The sequence below is a fragment of the Rutidosis leptorrhynchoides genome, chromosome 1 (assembly GCF_046630445.1).
Source record: "Rutidosis leptorrhynchoides isolate AG116_Rl617_1_P2 chromosome 1, CSIRO_AGI_Rlap_v1, whole genome shotgun sequence".
In the NCBI taxonomy this organism is placed as follows: domain Eukaryota; kingdom Viridiplantae; phylum Streptophyta; class Magnoliopsida; order Asterales; family Asteraceae; genus Rutidosis; species Rutidosis leptorrhynchoides.
The window spans coordinates 680,416,335-680,423,698 of NC_092333.1; positions in this window are offsets into that span (position 1 = coordinate 680,416,335).

The following is a 7,364-nucleotide window of genomic DNA, read 5'->3' on the forward strand; positions in this document are numbered from 1 at the left end:
CTAAGAATGCATACTCCAGATGTTCGGTAACTTCTTTAGCTCCAATTTCGGAGGTTCCTCGATAGATGGCTTCATTCTTGCTATTTCCTTTCTGTCTAACGAGTCATATCTCTCCCAGAATTCTGATTCTTCCTTAATAGTGGTCACTATGCTATCCGTTTTTTGGTTCTGGAAATTGTCCTTCTTAACGCTTCGTCTTCAGAAACTTCTTCTTTAGTTTCGAAGGTTAGCTCAGGAATTTCATCACAGTTCTCATTTAACTGCGGTTCCTGGAATACCGGAATAAAATTAGTTTCTTCATTTGGTCTTCTCCTTAACAGAGGTAAGGGAACGCCTTGACCTAGCGGTGCTATACGGAGTTTTGCCTAGAAAGTTACATTCGGCAAGGGGAGATTTATATTGACCGGGATCTATGGCTGAATGATTATCGAGATTTCCTTCAGGAGGTGTAAAGAACAGATCCTTAGAAATTTGATCTTGACTACATATATCCATGGTATCCTCCAGACATTCATTGACGAGTTCTTGAAAAGAATCAGCGAGATTGAGATCTTCCTCAGGAGGGTGGATCATGAGTCGGTCGACATTGAATGTGACTTCTTCATTTCCAACTCTTAATTTCAGTAATTTCTCATGTACGTCGATTATGGCTTTGGCAGTATTCAAGAATGGTCTGCCGAGTATGAGTGGGACTTTCGTGTCTTCCTCAATATCCATAATGACGAAATCAACGAGAAATGTAAACTTATCCACTCTGACTAGGACATCCTCAGCTATTCCACGAGGAATCTTAATTGATTTGTTCGAGACTTGGATAGTCACTCTGGTAGGTCTTAATTCATTAAGTCCAAGCTTTTTGAATAATGAATAGGGCATTAGGTTTACACTGGCTCCCAGATCTGCTAACGCTTCGCTGATTTGGACATCTTGCAGGTAGCAAGGTACAGTGAATCTTCCTGTATCTCCTAACTTAGGGGGAATATCATGTTGTAATACTAATGAACATTCCTCACTTAAGGGTAAGCTAACTATTTCTCTTAATCTCTCTTTGTTTGAAAGTAATTCTTTGAAAATTTTAGCGCAGTTTGGCATCTTGATAACTCCTAAATTATACAGAATTTTGATAACATTTTAATGAGTTATTTTAACATTTTAAAGTCATTTTAATACTAAAACATACTAAAATGGGTAAAATGGGCAAAATGTATTTCTAATGATTTTGTTGAAGTTATGTATTAAACAGGATCAAAAATAAGTAAAAACTGCATAAATCAATATGAAGCCACCGGCCTGGTATCCTGAAGCCGCCGGCTTGGTTTCAAAGTTCCAAAAAGTTCTAGAACTTTACAGAAAATGCCAGAATCATTGAAGCAACCGGCTTGCAAATGAATCCGCCGTCTTAAACTCGTTTCGTGTACTTAAAGCCCAAGAAAAAGCTAAAAAATGAAACGAAATAAAAAAGATTTTAGATCTTTGAAACTGCCAGCTTGGTACTGAAGTCGCCGGCTTGGCCTAATACAGTTACACGTTATTCAACTTGCTGGCTACGTTAAACTTGCGAAAGGAGTAACCACGCAAGGGAAGCCGCCATCTTCCCACTGAAGCCTCGGCTTCCCACTGAAGCCGTCGTCCTGGCTACCTAATTTGAAAACTATAAATTGAGGTTTCTTGTTCAGTTTTATATATATTGTTTCATTTTTTCCTTTAGTGTTTTCACCAAAATACAAAAACTCTTAGATTGGGGTTTTATTTCAAGTTGTAATCAAAGTTATCAAGTTATTAATAATGTTTTCTTTTCATCTACCTTTTTGAGGTACATGACTCTATCCATTTACTCTTGTTTATCGTATTTTATCTATTTTTTCTGTATCAGTTCGTCTACTACTATGAACTAAACGTTCATAGCGGTTACGTTGACGAAAATTAACTATGTCTGGGGAATCAGATGAAGCGGCCGACTTCACCAGTCTAAGCCGCCGGCTTGACTGGAACAAAGCCGCCGGCTTCGTGCTTCATTCTGTGCAGTTTCTGATTTTTTTTCAGATCTGTATGGATTGAGTTTCTGTGATGATTATTTAAACTGTTTTGAATCTGCTATGTTAAAATATGCTTGTTTTTCATACTTAATGATTAAATGCTAGATTTTAGGATTGATTAGTACTTGATCCAACGATCTATTGTTCGATTCATGCTGCTTGTTTAGATCTAGTCAATCAAACTTGTTAAATTAAATTGCATGCAACTAAGTTAAACATGGTTAGTGATAAATATGTTGAATTTGAGTTACACTTATATAATAAAGTTTAATATTGTTAGGCTTAGTCGAAGATCCTCTGTTTGGATGTGTTTGATTAATGATTGCATGAAAACCAAGTAATAATTAACTTTTAGCTAGTAACTTGAGTTGATCTACTTGATGTTTAATAGCTTATATAATTTGTCAGTCTATTTGCATGTTGATCCGCATCATAAGGTTGATATGTATCATGTAATTGAATTGAATGCCAAGAATTGAGATGTTAGCCATGCACATCACGTGTCTAGCATATGCTTTAAGTCATGTCTATTGAATAATATGCAACACTTGTCTTAACCTGTTTAGGGATAATAATTGGTCTATGGTTATTACTTTACCTAGTGTTAATATAAGTTAAGAAACTTTCCTAATATGATTCTCGTATGAGTTATTCGTTTATGTAACTTCTTTTATTCATAATTGTTTATTTTAGATCTTTATTTCCTGCTTTATATCTTGTTATTCTATTCACTGAAAACTTATCTTCAACCATCTCTTTCCTAAGAGTTAAGAATCTACAACTTTAAAAACACATAAAAATTTATCTTTAGTTCTTTGATAAGAGCTAAGTTATATAATAAACCAACTTAAAACGCATCTATACTCTTTTGAGACGATAACCTTAAATACTACATCTGATCAAGTCTTGTTGCTCGTTAGGGTGTGAAAAGTAAAATAAAGGTTCTATAAATTTAAAAGTTGAAAGATAAATTAAGCAGTACTGCACACACTTTTGACACGTCACATCTCTACTAAAGCATCTACTAGTCGTACATTCAAATGCAGGTTTTTAATAATATCCCAATACTTAGCGAATTGCGCTTCTTGCTTTTCCTTCCTAAGCCTACCCGAAAAAGGTATGCGGGCTCGCGGAATAATTTCTGGAGCTTTAGGAGACATAGGTTCCTGTGGATTGACAACTGCGTCAATTGGCACAGATTCCGTATTGGAAAAGTTTTGTATGGGTATGTTAACAGTTGTTTCCTTTCCACCTCTAGTTACTACTAGGGCATCAAACTCACTACACCCTGTTTCAACTGTAGTGGTTAATCGTTTATGAGTAAGCTGAAAATTGTTTATTAATTCTTCAAAAGTCTTTATCAAAGCATCAATTTATTTTGGCATTCTATAACTTGAAGATTTATCATATATTGCTTTGTCATAAAGTCGACTAAACTTTTCTTAGAGTAGAGAGTAGGTTGGTGTAATGGGAAGATTATTGATGATGTGCGTAGCCCATCATGTTTTCTCATTGGGCTTGCACTTAGACTTGAGCTAGGAAAAGTCCACAAGTCTCCTAAAAGCCCTACTTTCCTTCTATAAATAGAGGGGTGCTCCCACTCATTTATCCATCTTATCTTTCTCTCTATCTTGCTCTCCACTCATTCTCTCTCATCTTTTCTCCTCACACACCAAATCCAAGGGTTTTTGCCTCTTAGGCTTTTTTCCCTCACGGCCCGATTACCCGATCGAACCGGACGACCCTCAACCATCGACCACCCTCTCGAGATCATCATCCCGATTCGGGTTATCACGGTATCCGGACCGGAGTATTGATGTCGTTGAACCCCAAAAAAACCCCTTTTTGTTGATCCAAGTGTAGTTCTGTCAACGGCGCAAATCTATGCTTGATCAATTGGCGTCATCCGTGAGACAAGAACAATTTGTCATGTGTTCTAGTCAACACTTATACGCTCCACGCAATGGCTCCGCGCCACCCCTGCTTATTACCGCCATTAACAGTTGATGGCAAAAAGGCAACAAACTAATTTGTGATTCAGATCTGCAAATACTTCTGGTGAGATCTACAAATGCCTAGTCCACCAATCACGATGCGAGCTTATCATTGATTTAAAGCATGATACATAATAATCATGCACGTGTACAATATAAGTAAACTATGCGCAAGTTAGTATGCGCGTGGTGCAAGCTTACTATGCGCGTGAATTAATAAAGCATATGATCACATGGTCCATGGCGCGTGTGCGCTACATCTGCATAACTTAACATTGACGCATTTTTACTTGGGATACTTTGTTCATTTATCTATGAATTTATATGCGCATATTTTTTAGCATGCGCGAATACTATTTATTTATGTATACACATGTCTCACGCAATATCCTCGATTTTGATTGCGAGAAAATAAACAAGTGACTCAAAGCGCATACGGTTCGATACGTTGTTTTGCACATGCAATTTAGTGCAACCGACTCGAAGCACATTTGGTTCGCGCACGTTGGATTCGCGCACGTTGGGTTTGCGCACGTTTGGTTCAAGCACGTTCCGTTCGCGCACTATGTTTGGCGCACGTTGGCTTGTAAACGTTGTTTGTTGCACAATGTTTGGTGCGCACGTGCTCAACCATCACGTATCTTCTTACATCCTAAGTTGGCGCATGATCATATGAATCTGATATATATTTGGCGCATGAATATGGAGACACGCATAAAGTTGGCACACGCATGATTTGGCGCATGAATGTGGTACTACATGCTGCTCCTTACTTCCACTTGACATTTTAGTTATCATTGTCAGCGAGATATTTTGTTCATATACATAAATTCATGCGCATCCTTATGGAGCTTAACATATCTCAACTCCTGCATCCTAATTTGAGTTTATCTTCGAGCTATTTGCATTTAACCAAGTTTTCGTGCGCACATGTACTAAGTTTTATTACTCCACGCTCATACATCCTCGCATAGTTTACTCTTCTAAGCAACGACGCGCGCGTGACGATTTTTATGGCGTAAACGGTTCACGCAATTTATCTCAGCGTCACCACGCGGGAATTATGATGTAGCTGCGTGATGAAGCTGATGTGTGCAGCAGCGTATACGAAATAGTTATATTTTTATTGCGAAATACTATTAAATACGATTCAATTTTACACTAGTTATTTATTTATTTATAGAGTGGATATACGTAAACCTTGCTACAATACTTATAGGCAGTTTACCTAATCGTACATTAGTGTAGTTTTTAGTAAGTCCGGTTCGTTCCGCAGGGAGCTAGTGTAACGACCCGTCAAAATCGCTATTGACGCGGCACGTTAATCATTGATTCCACAGTGAGGTTTTGACCTCTATATGATACGTTTTGATAAAATATTGCATTCATTAAAATAAGTGACTTTCTAAACATAGAAAGTTATAAACATGTGGGCGAGGGCTTAGGTATAAGCAAAACCCCGAAATACATAAGTCTTTAATTTACAGGTTGACATCACAGTCCAGTTATTTATTACACAACGCAGTTTTATTTTGAATGCAATAAACTTTGTACAAAGCATGAGAGACTCCATGCAGGCAACAAGCACATCACAGCGGAAGCATTCTAAGGACCTGAGAATAAAACATGCTAAAAAGTCAACACGAATGTTGGTGAGTTATAGGTTTAATTGCTCGAGTCATAAACATATATAAAGATAGACCACAAGATTTCATCAAAAGTTTATCAATAGATTCTACGTAACAGAGCACCCTGGTAACTAAACTTAACGCTATAGTGATAATTACCCCATTCGTTTTAATACACGCAAACCAACGTGTCTTAAACTCAAATAACATACGTCCGTTAAAAGGCTAGCGCTCTAGCTCGGACGGGGATGTCAAGCCCTATGGATCCATATACAATTATTCGCGCCCACCAGTCCATATCCTATGTACTGGCAGCTACTAGTTACCAAAGCTAAGGGATTTTCGGTTTAACTCAGTGTAGAATTTAGTATGTACTTGTGTCTTATCGCGTTTAAAATAAATTGCATATATTCTCAGCCCAAAAATATTTAAAGTATTTAAAAAGGGAGACTATAAACTCACAGTTCAATATTGAGACTCAATATTGTAGGCAAATTGCGTAGATGTAATGATGGTAGATGACTGTATGGTTGGCCTTGGATTCAAGAACAATACCCCGGACAATACCCAATATTTCCTTAGCTTAAAGCGGTTTGAAACCCGAATTAAAACACACTCGAATATACATTATTATTATTAAACTTAAAATTAAAATTATAATTATAATTATAAATTTAAATTTAAATTGAAGAAGAATAAGAAAGAGTTGAAAAAAAATCGTCGAGCAAACTGGTGTATTTATAATACTTTTCCATTTACTGTAGCTCATGCGATCGCATGAGTTTTCAGTGTTTTTGCCATGCGATCGCATGGCCGCCTTTTCTGTTTTTGTTTGCTAGTTCGTCGACATCAAATAGTGTTTTACTGTAGCAAATAGTGTTTACTGTAGCAAAATAGTGTTTACTGTAGCAAATAGTTTTTTACTGTAGCAAATAGTGTTTTACTGTAGCAAAGTAATTTTTACTGTAGAAAAGTCGTTTTTACTTGTACATATATATACATACATATAATTGTTCATGAATCGTCGAGAGTAGTCAAAGGTAATTGTATATATGTAACAGTTCTAAAATTTTGAGACTCAATCTAACAGACTTTGTTTAACGTGTTAAAATAATAAATCGTATAGAGAATTGGTTTAAATAAGTCAAAAATTTTCGGGTCATCACAGCTAGCCAAGTTTAACGCTATATTTTTAAAACTATATATATATATATATATATATATATATATATATATATATATATATATATATATATATATATATATATATATATATATATAAAAGTAATTTTATTATTATTATAAAAAGGAGGTTTTTACCGTTTAATGACCGGTTTGTCGATTTTATGTCTTTAGTCACAATTAAAACCTAATGTAAAATATTAAATATACAAATAACTTAATTTAAAGCGTAAAGTAAATAACGATAATAAAAGTGCGATAATTTAAAGTGCGATAAATAAAATGACGATAAATAAAAATACGATAAGATATAAAATAAAGGAATTATGCTTATTTAAACTTCCGTAATCATGATGTTTGACGTGTTGATTTTAATTTATTACCATGGGTTAATTGTCCTTTGTCCTAGATTATTCGATATGTCCATACGATTTTGTCCATAATAGTCCATCAGTCATAAATATAAAGTGCGAGAGTCTTCGTCAAATTATCCTTATACCTGAAGTCAAATATTCTAACTAATT